Source organism: Etheostoma cragini, chromosome 1, assembly GCF_013103735.1.
Source record: "Etheostoma cragini isolate CJK2018 chromosome 1, CSU_Ecrag_1.0, whole genome shotgun sequence".
Taxonomy (NCBI): Eukaryota; Metazoa; Chordata; class Actinopteri; order Perciformes; family Percidae; genus Etheostoma; species Etheostoma cragini.
Window position 1 is genome coordinate 27,865,843 of NC_048407.1, and position 15,127 is coordinate 27,880,969.

The following is a 15,127-nucleotide window of genomic DNA, read 5'->3' on the forward strand; positions in this document are numbered from 1 at the left end:
CCCCCCCCCCCCCCCACTGTGGGATTTTAGGCCTCAAAACCAACTAGATGCAGAATGTTCTTTCGGCTCTCTCTCCTCAACATAACCTCTCACCCACCCTCGTTATTATTTTATTTTGATTTGAATATGGAATGTAAAATAACAATAATACATCTCTGTATACTTACATTGTAAGCATGTCCTGTGTAAAACTGCTAATGTAATAATGTATGAACCTGTAGTCTGTGAGTTTTTGTTTTCTTTTTGTAAGTTCTGTGAGGATTTGATGTTCAAATGTTTTGTATATAAAGTTAAGAATATGTACATACTTGTGAACCAAATTGTACAAGAAAGTCTATATTTTGGCTAATAAATGAACTGCTGCAACTTTAAAAAAAACAACAAAAAAAACAATGTGTTGGTTTTTGGCCGAGGAATTTCGACAGCTGCTTTTTGATGGTGGCTGTTATTGTGCATTGCAGCTTGAATCGCATTGCTTTGGTTTTTGTATGTGTTAGAGGACAGCCTGAGGCGCAGACTTCATCCTCCGTGGCAGTGATAAGTAAATATTCGAGAGGGATTTATCACACTTTTGTAGTGGAGGGACTTAAGGCTAATTAGCCAGTATTGCGGCATACATTTGAATATTAATGTTGTGGGGATTATCCTTATATAGAGGCGTAGCGGTCGTATTTAAATGAATAATGTTTTCATTAATTTTCTTGTGAAATTGTTTGGTCTGTAATAGAGACTTTAGGAAATGAATGGCTGTTAGATGGTCGTTAGGTATTTGGTAGGAGACTTTCAGCTGATCCTAAAGATGGATTTGGGCTTTACAGTGCAACTCCCAGATCTCATCAAGCTCAATTTGTAATGCTTTTGCTCTTCACATATATCATACATTTTCCTCAACCAACGCAGCTCCTTGGTGTAATTGTAATATATGGTCGCTGTAGAACTAATAATAACATCATCTATTTAGTTTGCCCGTGATGGGATCATTTGCATGTGTGAGCCCTTAACAGAGGAAGTTTATGGAAACTTGGTGTTGGAGCTCCCTCTACAGACATTCGCAGTCGGCCATGTTTCTGTGCGCTGACACACACACTCTGCCCATGTACTCTCACTTATTTTATTTTTTTTGTATTTTTTTTAGCCCATTCTTAATTTATCCCTCAGTTGGGATATGAAATTCGATAGTAACATTTTGCTCTTGTAAATCTGTCACAATAGTATGCTTTTTTAACGTGTTTTCAAGCCTTATGTTGGGATTTTATGATGTAGTGCATATGTCAAAAAGAATCAGCAGACTTTTATAATGCGTTCAAAAGGACGTGTAAAAAAATCATAATTTTAATGTTAATTTTTGCCCTATTTAAAAACAAAAAACAAAGTGGAATTTTTCATTTGCAGGCAACAAACCATTTTAGGCATTAATATTATGCAAATATTCACAAAAATGCACAATGTAGCAAAACTGTCAACATATTTCGTAGATGAAATGTAGTTTTGTTTTCATTTTTTTCAACGGCTGAATTATTAAACAATCTTTTATGGCTGCATGCTCAAGGATTACAGGGCTTCTCAGTTATCCTTAAAAGCGCATTCAGTCGTTTCACTTCCTTTCAAAAAAATCAGGTATGATGAGATAAAAAGACGTTGAAAAAATAAAGGTAAAAAGGGAAGAAAGAAAAAATAGAAATGCCGTCAATATTCCCATTATTCAAATTTTGCCGAGATTATAAAAAACATATCCAGCCTTTAAACGACTCGGATGATACATGAAAGTCTCGGTAATGCAAATTGTTGTGTTTTATCCATCTTATTTATTAGCAGAAACATATTCATGTCTACAACGTTCAAAAATGTATTTTGGGAGACTAACGTTGCTTTCCTAATTTACCCTAGATACAAAGCGTCAGTTTTCGTTGGTGTCCTAATTATTTATTCATTTCATTTCAGATTTGTATTTATTTTCATAGTCGTCATTTTAAAGGACATGAGTTCCTGATTGCTTTTGTATTTTAAAACAGCACAAACAGAGACAGAGACACCGGTCCGTCACACAGTCCTCGACCAGACTCAGATGGTCAACGAGAACCATATCTGGTTCCGTGTGCCGTTCAGGGCAGCAAGGCAGAGGAAAAGCGCTGAATCGCTCCCACCGCGTCCTCTCTGGGTTTATGATATGCTTTAAACAATCTCAGGCGAGGGACAGACTCCGGAGTCTTTTGGAGCTCCTCTCACCATGTTGCCTTCCTGTCTAATCAATTATCTTCCTTGAGAGCCCCGTGTAACTGCACAATGCATATTCATAAGTGACACCAGTCAGCTGATTGATGTAATTGTTTTTCTTCTTCTTTCTTTGTACATTCTTGCCCACTGCCTTCTTTAAAGAAAGTAGACCAGCATTACACTAACACCGATAATGTGTTCATAATAAATGAGGTGTTCATGTGAAATGTTACAAGGAAAAATTTTGAAAATTATAAACAACTTTATAAACCTTTATACAATTTATAAACATTAGTTTGATAGGACTTTACGGGTATTATGAATCATTCATAGAATTATGTCAGCTTAAATAAAAATAAAAATAATTCTATAAATGAAAGGTGGTCTGTCAGGGCAGCCAGCTGCATGTGAGCACACTGAACCTTATAAATAACGACGCGTATTTCCTCACTTTTCACAGGACGTTTGCTCCTGAGGGGCCTAGAACAAGCTACCTCTTGATCATGAGGATTCAATTGAAATGCTACTGAAGGGCCAGTGATTGTGTCTAGAGCTCAGGTCCTCTCCTATGATCTGTGCATGAAATTAGGGATTAAAATGCCTATGCAGAAACAAAGTAATCATGCCTGCTTATGTCGCCATACGTGTCCAACCTGCTCCCGGTAACAAAGAGCAATTGGAAGGCATTAGCTAACATTTTGCTCTGAGCTACACAGGGACCATTTCCAGTGGGGCATGGTGTGTCACTCGTTTCCTTGTACATTAAGTGGATGTTCTCCTGGCTAATGAGCAATAATCAACATTGACTCCACTTCTTATTTCTGATGTCGTTGCTGCGTTAAATGCTCAGAGCCTGCGGGGCACACTGTAGCACTGTTGCACTCAATTGCCAAAAAAGCAAAGGGTAATCTTCTCCACATGAGACAGTGAGAGAAGTAAAGAAGTCAAGATTGAATTTAAAATATTAGGAGGGTACCTGCTGGAGGCTTAAAAACAGCTACAAAATAATCAAAACGTGACATTGTGGATTCTTCCTGTTCAGATATCTCACACTGTAAAGCAAGAGATCCTCTAACTGTCGTGCAATTATTTAGGAATGAATGGATGCTTCTGCAGTACAAAGAGCGTGGGAAGGCCTTTGACATAGTTCAAATGAATTGCACTTCATTTCTAATCACATTGCTTGTGTTGTCCTGTCGACTGCTGCTGCCTTTTGCCCTCAATGCTCTGAGGCAGAACTACATACAGCTACGTGCAGCAGGAGGAAAAAGCAATGTGCTGTTAACCAGCCATTTAAAGGGGGGGAGAAATCTGAGAAAGATGGAAACATTAAAAGGAAATCTAATCTGTCTTTCCAAGTTTTCATTGATCTGGGAGAAGGTGGACGGATGTATCAGGCGGCTGAAAGGGTCTGGCCAATGGAGCCATCAGAGGTTCATGAGTGAATGGGGAGAAACCGTGGAGTAAATAAACACTAGAGCAGCCCATTGGAGAGGGCCAGAGGTGCCCTGTGAAAGAGGAGGCCGCTGCAAATAAAGGGGGTCAGTACTGTGTTTTCACCTCATCCACCCCTTCTGTCATTGTAGCCCCACCACCAGTGCCACCTCCTCCTCCTACCCCAGGCTGGCCCGTTCTGCCACACCCCCTCCTGCCACCGAGACAGACAAATGTCACCTCCTTTGTGGACCTAGTCAGGCTTAGAAGCGGCCCACTGTCTTTGTGCGGTGGACTAATCCTTTTATGAGCCACTGTTGACCGCGCCCCCCCCCCTCCAGCGGGCAAAGAGAGTGGCTGCCCTTTTGCAAGCACTCGGCCTGTGTGTTAGCTGACCGCAGGAGGAGCAGAGAGCTTCTCTCTGAAACACATGTCCCACACACCACATACCTTCATACACAGGCTTACAGGGCCACAGCACTCCACAGCAACTTGTTACAGCAGTCACACTCTAGAGCTGAAAGAAGAGAAGGTGGAAAGCTCAATTTTACCTTTTGCCAAAGATGTGCGACTTCTGTGTCTCCTGCATGTTTTATGGCACATTCATTATTGAGAATGTGAGTGAAAGTGCAGCGGCAACACGTTAAAGAATAGCCAGGGAGAAGGGAGAGAGGGGTTGTTGTGTTTCCCTGGGCTGTGCAAAGGACAAAAGGCCCAGAAGGAGTGACATTCTCTGGGGCCAAAGCGGGAGAGAGGGAGGGCACTGATTTCATGCCTTTTGTTGATGGAGGTTAGAGAGAGGAATTCTTTCACAGAATCCGAAAGGCAACAAGTGGGGAAGGGGGCTACAGACCGACAGGCCAGAGGGAGAGGCGTTGGGGCTTTTGCCGTTCACCCAGCTGAAAGATTGTGCTTTTCTCAGCCCCCTTCAGATCCTTCAGACAGGCCAGAGTTACAGGGCAATTATGGAAATGCAGCTTTGAAGCCAAGCATAGCTGTCTTTCCGTTCTTCCTCAGGACAAAGCAAAGGCAATACAGGCTTTTTATGTAGCCTGCTGTATAAAACATGTTCGTCCCCATTATGTGTACGTTCCCAACTTTTCCTCTCTTACTCACACACTATTGTAGTTAGTGTTGACATTTGTGAATGTGCTCTTAAAATAAGTGTAAAAGAAAAATATGGAAGCTTTTTTTTGTTATAGAAATCTTACGGGAACGTTTTTCACATCTTTGTGGTGAAAAGCTGCATTCCTTCACATCTTTACAATGTAAATCTGCCTGTAAAGCATTTACCATGGAGATGAGCATAGGGGTGTGTTTATAAAAGAACGCCTGGCCTCATAGCTTCTTCCAACAGCTGCACGCTTTTACCAGCCTGATGTCCCCTCTCCGCACCCTCTCCACTCACACGTCACTAACAGAGGCCCAGCAAACCATCAGCCCTGCGCTTTCTCAGCTTTGTACATTAGTCAGCGGTGTAGCACAGAATTTCGCCACCTCGTGTGAACTAATAAGACACATTTTCTCCGGCTTTTGAGAGGATCGCATGAGAGTGATGTCTCTACATCACCCGACACAGCAGAGGCCTTGTACAACAGTGCCTTTACACGCCGAGCATATCTGACAAATGCCAATACTCCGGCTTTCACTCATCACTGTTAATGAGAGGGCATATTTTGGACGTTTCCAATATTTGTACAGACTTCATACATTGTGAAGGCTCTTTTATTCACAGTACCAGCCAGAGAGGACAAGGGTGGGGTAGGGTTATGGGTTGTATTCATGACTCCTCAGGATTGGCTTACTGGTGAAGGGAACTTAATAAATTCTTCCTCCTTGGACCACTGTCAAACAAGTCCTTTCTTACATCTCCCATGAATACATCACTAGCGAGCTTGATTGATTAGAGACCCTCACAAGAGGGTGAACCGATGAACCAACTCCCCCAGTGTGATTAATAGACTTTATTAAGAGAGTCCTCTCGTTTTTAATAATGGTAATGTAAAGGAAGGCATTGTGGGAGAAGGGGGTGCGCGGGAAGTCTAATGATGGCGTTGTCCCTCTATTTGATCCATATCCCCTTTAGTTTAAGTTAATTTTCTCAACCTCCGACTGGCTATATCCATTACCTCCCTATCAGTGCCACACACCGCAGATGGAAGGTTCCTTTTTATATACTGTTTTCACTTTTGTGTCTGCATGTTGCCAATATGAAACTCTTTAAAAAGTCTCTCGTGGGAAAGAAGGATTGATTTGGATTCGTACACACAGTTTACAGCCAAATTAAATTTGCTAAGTATCCATGAAACATTTTTAATAGGCCTTAGATCAGAAACTGAGTGATTAGTATAACTCTGCTCCGGCTGCCTGTATTGTGGAAAAGCACTGCATGTGGCAAGATGCTTCTAAAAGCATGTGTACCTCTACTTGGGTAGGTAGGTATTTTTTCATGTTCAAAGTGAATGAAAAAAAAAGCCCTTCTTATCTTCCCCCAACAAATGAAGTGGCAATTACGACTCATATTTACATTTATAGTGGCAGCAACCACTAGTGGTTGTAGCAATTATGAAGGGAGAAAAGGAGGAAGTCACATAATGTAATTTAAAGAGCGAGAAAGTCAGGGTGGATGGGTCAAACAAACACAACACTTTCAACCAAGAGAAAGCTGTACATGTACTGTGTGCAAACAAAAGTCAACATTGATTTATTTTAACTTGAAAGTTAAGTTACGTTATGTATGTAACATAGTTATGTCACGTTATACGTCACATATATGTTAGTCTATAACCGGGATGGTTCAGGTGCTGCTGTAAATTCCGCCGGATGTCTTTCATTTTGGCCGGATGTTTGTTACCTTCCGCTTTCTTTGTGTTGGCCTTTTTAACATGTGGAATCTGAGTTTTCTGTTGCAAGACTAAAACAACTTTTGAACGTACATGTTCCACCAAAACCAGTTCCTTCCTGAGGCTATTTTGCAGAGGCACCGTGGCTCTGTCCGGCGCTCAGCACTGCCTGAGACAACTGTGATCGGTTTGAAGAAATGGCAAAAAACCAGAGCACGTTTTTCTCCCATCCCGGAATGCTGTGTACAAGACTACCTACATAATTACTTCATGTACTTATGTCCATGACTTAAGTAATAAAATATATGTAACTTATTTTAACCCAAACCACAACCTAATTTTCAAGAAGTTTTGTCGCCTAAAAACCAAGCAAACTGTTAGCGTTTCACAATGTTAACTATGTTTTCCACCGGTAGGGCCACTAATTCAGAGAGAACACCTCTGTTTGGGTTGTATGTGTTGGAGGAATTGTTGTATTTATGTCCTCAGCGCATCGCACATCATCATTCTAAATTCCAAGAATTCTCACGGACGCTTGGTCGCTTGTCAAGTTATTGATTTAGTAAAGGAGCATTACTCTGTTTTGTACTAATTTTACATTGTAGTGGATGAGACATTTAAAACTAAATGTATGTCAAATATACAAATGTATATAACAGATAAATATTCCAGTGCGGTTTGGGTACATAAGTCAAAGCTTCTGTGTGGTAGATATGTGTGTATCCAAATAGCTTGCTGGCTGATCATTGTTCTTGAGAGCTAGCGTGGTGTTGGGTGGGGGGTAAACCATGTACAGGAAATTGTTTAGCCACACAGAGCTGAGCCTGCTTATCAGTACAACACAGGTCCAACTCATACTTTACTAGCACTGGACAGAGCAGCTTCAACTTATCATCATGCTGTATTTAGCAATACCCCACCACAAGTGATTTATTCAAACACGGATACCACAGATAGGGCTATTCACGTCCCGGTGCATTGCTGAATGACCCAGACAGGTTTGTTTGCTTTTCTGTAACAAACCAGACGCGTACACACAACCATATATGACATCACCAGACAAGCCAAGTGTTGCTCACTGCTGCTGTAAACCGGAGAGGAAGGTCGATAACAGCAGGTGAGAGGGCATCGCTGTGTAATGATGATGCCTACCAGTGTCTAAGTTGTAAACCCTGCTATTGATTCTCTTCAGTTCAGCCGATAGTCTCCACAATATTCCATGCCCGAAAGTCTGCAGTAATGTGTCTGCATTGAATTCAATATCAGCCACTATTAATGAATACTGACAAGCAGCTCAACCTTTGTATTTCTATTTTGAGTTAACCAAGTTAGTCTCAGTGAGAGCTCAGATCCTGTTTCCAAAGAAGACCTGGCCAAGATCGCAGTAGCACATGTGGTTGAAGTAACTCACAGTTAATGTTATAAAAGTAAACACATTTTATATTAAGAAAAAAAAGAAAATAGAAAGTGGAGGAACATGAGAGAGAACCATAACACAGACTAAGAAAGGCACAGTGCTAAAACAGTCAATATGTATCTATACAAAGTATCTACTATAGGATTTACCAGGGGTATAAATAATGGATTTGCCAGTCTATCAAGCAGGATGAGGATGGGTGACATCCTTCCTCGTACTCCATGGGGAGTTTAAAAGTTATATGCTAAAGCCAAAGGAAAAGAGGAGGCAGAGAATGTACTCTATTCTTCTCAACTTTTCTTTATGCTTAGATAAACTTGTTGTCAGGCACATTGTCAGCCACTACAGCGTGACACCTCACAGCCAGATAATGGCATTGCCATGCAAATGAGAGATGGTGAGAGCTACACCACAATGTGTGTGTGTGTGTGTGTGTGTGTGTGTGTGTGAATGCATTCATGCATGCATCTGTTTTGTTAGTGTTTATTAGAGAATGAAAGGGAGGGCAACAGAGTGATTCAATAGTGGCATGAGGATAGATTGGTGCCTTGTCTATAATAAGGAAACTAAATGCATGCTGAAAGAGGATTGTTGAGCCAAATCCCAGTCTGTTCCAACTCTCTCTCATCTACTCCTGGGAAATATCCCTCATCTAGTCAAGACAAGTTGCCTTAAGACATCACAGAGACAAATTAAAGATGACAGTTTTTAGAACCAGACTCACCCAAATTGCCAAGTAGAATAAATGTGCAATAATATGTCTTGATGTGACTGCAAGAGCTTATATTATAGAATCAAGCAAGACAAGTTGCACCTTTACAAGATAACAGAACTTCACATACTGTGTAAAGTAACTGTGACAAAAGGCTCTAGACACCAAACAATATTTAGTCATTTGAAACACACCACGCAATTACAGCAAGTCCTTTTTCATGTGTGGCCAGGGAAGAATAACTCTTAGAATTATGAGTTAATAATTACCAATTACATGGCATCTTGTAGCAATATTTCCGACATCCAGAAAAGACTTAATCGAGACAGTATTTTGTAACACTGTCAGAGACAGGACGGGAAGTAGGAAGTGGATTCTTGTGAGACACAGAGCAGAAAAGTGCCTGAACAAGCCAAGTATTCAGCATGATTGCTCCCTGCCATCTCCAGCTGTGTCGTCTCTCTAGGTTTTGTCCCTCAGTGGCGACTGGGCACAATGAAGTGGCGCTCTCACAAACAGACAGGGGTGGGCAGTGTGTCAGAAGGGCCAGTACAGTCCGCCCCCTCCTGTTGTCATGCTAAGACAGCAGCACTCACTGGAACTGTACCTCTATTCACACATCAACCTCAAATCCACGCCAACTCAGGGGCAACCGCGTTCAGATTCTTCCCACTAACGCCCATGCATCCTTTTAAAGACAATTCCCATGTGATTCTTGAAGAAATAAACTTTTCTTTCTTGAATGTTAATATGTTCTGTTAGCTGATGACTTTAAGTGCAATAAGTGTGGACCCCAAGCTCCCATGGGCCTCATCACTGAGAAGCATAGCCTTAATCTGTAAAAGACCATGAGAACAGGCATGTCTAATATCATTTTACAGGTAGATAGAGCGGGAGATTGGGGAGTAATTGGAAGTAATAACAGATAGCTCTCTTTCAATCCCAGAGGACTTCTCTCCTCCTACGCCCCGATATTCCCGGAAGACTCCTCGGTATATTTGCTGTCGCTCGAAATAAATACACTGCGGATGAACTGTGACCTTTGTTCTCCTTCCCTATAGGTCACCTGTCCACTTTACATACACAGATGAGGTCCTCTTTGCCGGAAATGATAAGACAAACAGAAGAGAAGCGGTAAGGTCAGCAAGTTAAACCAACAGCTAGAATGACAGTTAATTGGCCGGAGGCTAGTGTAACTGTCAGCCATTTCCCCTGGGCTGACTTGGGAAGACTCCCCTTGGCTGCCTCCACTCGCTCTCCAGAGACTCCGCACAAGAACGCTCACTTACCAGTTGTCTCCCACAGGTTCAACCAGTGGACATTGGCGCATGGGAAAACCAAATGATTATACTGCCTCCGATTTGATTATTACTTCATCATTATTGTTTATATTGTGGTGATACACAATTAAGACTGTGACAAGTGAGGAGATGAAATGTCAAAGTGAATTACAGGCATATGCAGAAACTGGCCGCAAATCAGCTGGCAGAGCTAAAAGGTCTTTCTTGCTAATTGCTCATATCCTACCAGCAGTGAGAGGCGTCCAGCCGCTGTGCAAAAAGCTGGCTGACTGAGAGCAGACAGATAAGACCATGTGTATGGATGATTCGACCCATGCTCTAATGACTTGTTTAGTTCTGTGTGTCAGAAGCAGTGACACATAGAGGATGGCATGGAAGCTCTTGGGCCTTCTGTGTGTGTGTGTATGTGTGTGTGTGTGTGTGTGTGCTCAGACAGGAAGGAAAGGAAAAATAACTCCCTGCATACCACTTAGACTAAAGTGTGTGTGGATGAAAGTGGGTGTATGCAGGAGGAGACCACATGCATGTATAAGAAGGAGTGATGGTTTTAGCAGAATCTGTCTGCCTGATTTCGCAGGGCCAGGGTTTGGGATGTGAAAGGCGAGAGAGAGAGTGTGTGCATGTGGGAGATAATAGGCCTTTCTCCACGCCACTCAGTGTTCCGCTGGCACACAGCTGGCACACAGCTGGCCATCCAACTAAATTGTCCCAGCCTCTTATTCCTCTTGTGTACCCTCTTGCTGCAGCACCACCCAGCCCCCTACAGAATGCCAGACATGCAGGGTAAGGGAATAGGGGGGCAGAGGGTTAAGACAGAAAGAAAAAAAAAACATTAGTGTTAATGAGGAGAAGGAAGAAGGAAGTTATGATGGGGCCCATCGCTCCTAAGATCCATCTGGGGCCTGGCAGGAGGGGATCCATCAGTGACAGACAGGTGTTCCTCAGCAGTCACACTAATCCCTGTCCAAGCCCTCTGCTCCGAGCCCCGCAGGGGCTCAACTCCACGCTTCCACTGCTCCTCATGATATATGGTTGGTGGCTACACTTTCAAAAAAACAAAAAACAAAAAAACGATGAATCAATAAACAGGGGTATCCCTGATTTTGCTGCGAGGGCCAACTGAAAACAATTCACTATTGAGCACCAACGTTGAGCTGGGAGGGAATCTGGTAAAAAGGGGCGTCAAAAAGTATGTGCCTTTAATTTTTTTCATTGTTGTGTTAATTTGCAATTATTTTGCAATTGGATACCGGTTATTTAAAAAGACATCAAAACAACATTAACAAAGGAGGTACACAGAATAATACACACTGTGACACAAAATGAGTTCAAAATTCCATACTCTTAATTGTATCATCAGAGATGACAGTTGAGAGATCAGGCAAGTCTAAGCCACATAATGGCATGGGATTACATCTTGAAATGAGGCAACTATCATGTACCCGCCATTGACAAAGGAATTAATTGATGACATATTCACATCAATAACTGCTTACCATTTTGTACCTCTCTATTGCCAACTTGTATAATGCAACTGGTTCAGCTTATTACATTATGAGTCATTAAGGCTTTTACATTGGTCTTTGTCAACGCCTGGTGATGGGTGCAGCTTTCCTGGGAAACATCCTCAGGTGTAGAGGAAGACATGTCTTTGAAGTTCCCAGCATTGAAAAGAAGGACATATATTACTCAAGCACATTTCTGCTATTAAGTCTGTTCTAATGTCACCAAATGGTAGTCATGAAATAGGACATTGAATGTCAATGATATACTATGTTTCATTGTATTGTACATAAAGACAAGTTTAGGAAACTTTAAAGTAATGGGAGGGAAAAAAGGTACTTATATAAAGATAGGACAATTGTTTTTATTCCAAAATGTGGAGGTGTTGCCTATCCATTACCTGTCAAACTGTTTCCACTCTAGCTGTATACAGGTGGAAACAGGTTGGAGTGTGTGAAAAAGGGAAACTCTCAGATGTCATTCTCTCATCACTGAACTAATTTATGGTGCAAGCAAGAACATGCCAGGTTGTTTATGTATTGTATTGAGCTAATACAAAGGTACCATGCAAAACAGAAAATGAATCTGTAACTAAAAACCAGAAGGGTTAATTAACACTCAATATTTTACAAAGAGTTTCATAACAGCAGTGTGCATGGGTTCACATATTTACATGTGGGTGTGCACTTGTTAGCTGTGATGAACACTAATGCTCTAGACACTTTTGTACTAATAATACACTGAGTCATCACTCTTAGCACCTATTTTGATTACAGGTTATCAGACAACTGACGAATTGAAATCTATCAAAGATTTTTGCATAGATGTACTTCCGCCTGTGCTACCACTAGTATGCCAACGATAGGGAACTTCAAACAACATATCTCTGCATACAAATGGTCCACTTTGCTGTTTTTGTCATTCTCATTGGAGGTGATCGTGAGGTTGTGGGTTGGGAGGGATGTAAAAGAGGAGTGTGCTCTGTTGAGGACAGCAAAGCACATCCAGATGACTGGGACAAAAAACTGTTACACAATATAACCCTTGTAGACACAAGCAGCATGGTTTACACAGGGCTATAATCTAAAATGAGATGACTCCATGCAGAGCTACAAATTAAATAAAGCCAAAATCTGGATTCCATTATCATGTCTCCCAATGCCTACATTTTTGTAACATTTAAATGGCAAAATAAATATGAGCGTTGCCGTATCAAACAAAGCTCTAACCAGTATTTGTTTTGCGGGAACTCTCTGAGAAATGAAAAGCTAGCACAGTAAACACAGCCTTTTCTGCCTAATATTTGTGAGTGGCACCAAATGTTTCTGGTTGTAGTAATTGCTGGCAGATTTGTAGATGTGTGTTTTAATTAGCCTCGACAGGCTGCTGATGGCATTACACAAGTTGTTCCCGTCAAACAGGCCCCAGAGATGGAAAACCAACAGAGATCAACCATGTGGACATGGAACAGTGAATCAGAATAAGCCCCAAGTTAATGCTTGTGACCAACACATATAGATGACCACCACCTATGAGACTCGGTTATCTTAACACAAATCTTAAGAACTGCTTGACTTGCACACACGCATTCATAATCCGAAAGCACTTTTAGGTCTCGTATCCAGCCGCTGTCTCCCATTGCACCTCATCTACCCCGTGCTAACACAAGCCTCCTCTTATGTGGCTTCCCCTTTTCCCCCAGGGCGGGATCCACATCACTGAGGCTGCAGCCGCCACGGAGGGCCTTCCCCCTTCTCCAGCCACGTTCGGCCAAGATTTATTCAACTCTTCAACCAAAATGTAATTTTCACCATGTTGGTTTTTGAGAGTGAGGGGAGTGGGGAAGATTTTTTTTCTCTTTGGTGCTTTGAGAGTCATGTCTACTCAGCTGGGACAGTGGGACAGCGTGCTCCAACACCAACACCCCAAACCCACAGAGACAGCTAAGTGATTTATTGGCCTCTTTTTTTTGAGAGGGCCAGAGAGAGAATGAATAAGAAACATAAGTAAAGAAAACACTGTAATTGAGCCCGTCTACAATGTTTCACGGCACCAAGGTAACACAGGTGGAGGCATTTAAATGGGTTTAGGTTTTATGGCAAATTAAAGTAAAGAACTTTTGTTGTCTAACCAGATTTCCTGTAGCTTAACAAAACACCTCCTTTAATTTCTTTCATAGAGTTACTTGCCTGGTTGTTATGAATTGATTAAATCATATTTAAACCATTTATTACAAATGTATAAGAGAATGGCAGTTCCTGATGGATTTTTCTTTGACTTTGTGCTACTTTTATTCTCGACTTCCGATATCTTGGATAGTAGGATACTTTTGTCTTATTGTGATATTATAATTCAAACAACTATGGGAAGGATTTGACTTTAACATTAATCCAAGTTTCAAAATGTTACCCAGAGACAAACGTTGCAGTTTAATCTTGGCACATTCCCACACCAGATAATGGTTTCCATGAACAGGGCCGTGGCATAAGAGACAGACACTCTGAACTTGGATGTAGAAAAAAACAGTCTTCACTATTGTAGAGGGAGTAAATGTACCTTGTAAAACCCAGGAAATTACATATAATAGAAGTGATGTACCATACCGTGGTTGTCCTCAGGATACACACAGACTTTCAGGAGACATCTCACACAGATCACAGCCAGTGAATCATAACATTTCAAAGAAAGGAAGGATAGACGGATGCAGAAAGGAAGAAAAAGATGGAAAGAGACAGAACAGGACAGACAGAGTGAATGACAGAGAGGTAAAGGCAAATTAGATAGAAAGACAGGAGAAAGAGGTAAGACAGAATCACACACAAAATCCCATTCCCTTTGCCAAGACAGATGTCTATAGTGAATAAATAATGAAGGGTAACAGTTTCACAACATTGTGTTATTGCCTGCTCTAAACCAGGACTCTGACTGCTCCTGCTTTTTCTCTGGCTATGAGTCAGGTCGCCCTCTGCCCCAGGGGAACCTTCCAGACCCGTCACTTCACGTCTCCATGAAAATCAAGCCCAAAGGATAGGCCTGGCAAACACATGGAGATGTGTGACTCTTGGTGGCTGAGTTACGTGTGTCACACTATTCTGCAAAGTTGTGTCCCTCCCTCATGACTGACCGGGCTAAATATACACACTTTAGCAAGCACTTGCACACTGTTTCCTCTCTTGGCGAGCATCAGTGTTATGTTACTGGATTCGAAGTAATGGCGAGGACTTCGCAGCTTAGCTTAGCTTAGCAAAGTTGAGCGCTTTGATTTGGCATTGCCTTGTGTAGGAGGGAAAGTGCCATAGCAATTCAAAGTGAAACACCCTTTAATTTCTGTTTCATTCTTTTGTTCATAGTGTCATTTCACAACAGAAATAAAATGCATAATGAACATATTATTCTCAAAACTTGGTGATACCATCCATATATACATTATGTCTATTTTTTATCTTGCAATTTATTCACTGATTATAAAAGTGAATCCACTATTGGCCGCAGTTCAATGTAATAAAAACCAAGCTAACATTACTACAAGTATTACTGTCTAATCAAATTGCCATAACAAATAAAGCTAGATAAAGTAGATAAAGTAAAGTAAGTTCACTTATTTTGCCACTTCTGAAAGGCCTCATCCAAAGAGGAATGAAGTAGAAAAGCTTTGGCCTAACATCCAAGTTCCACTGTCAACACCACTTTGCCAAACTTCCGT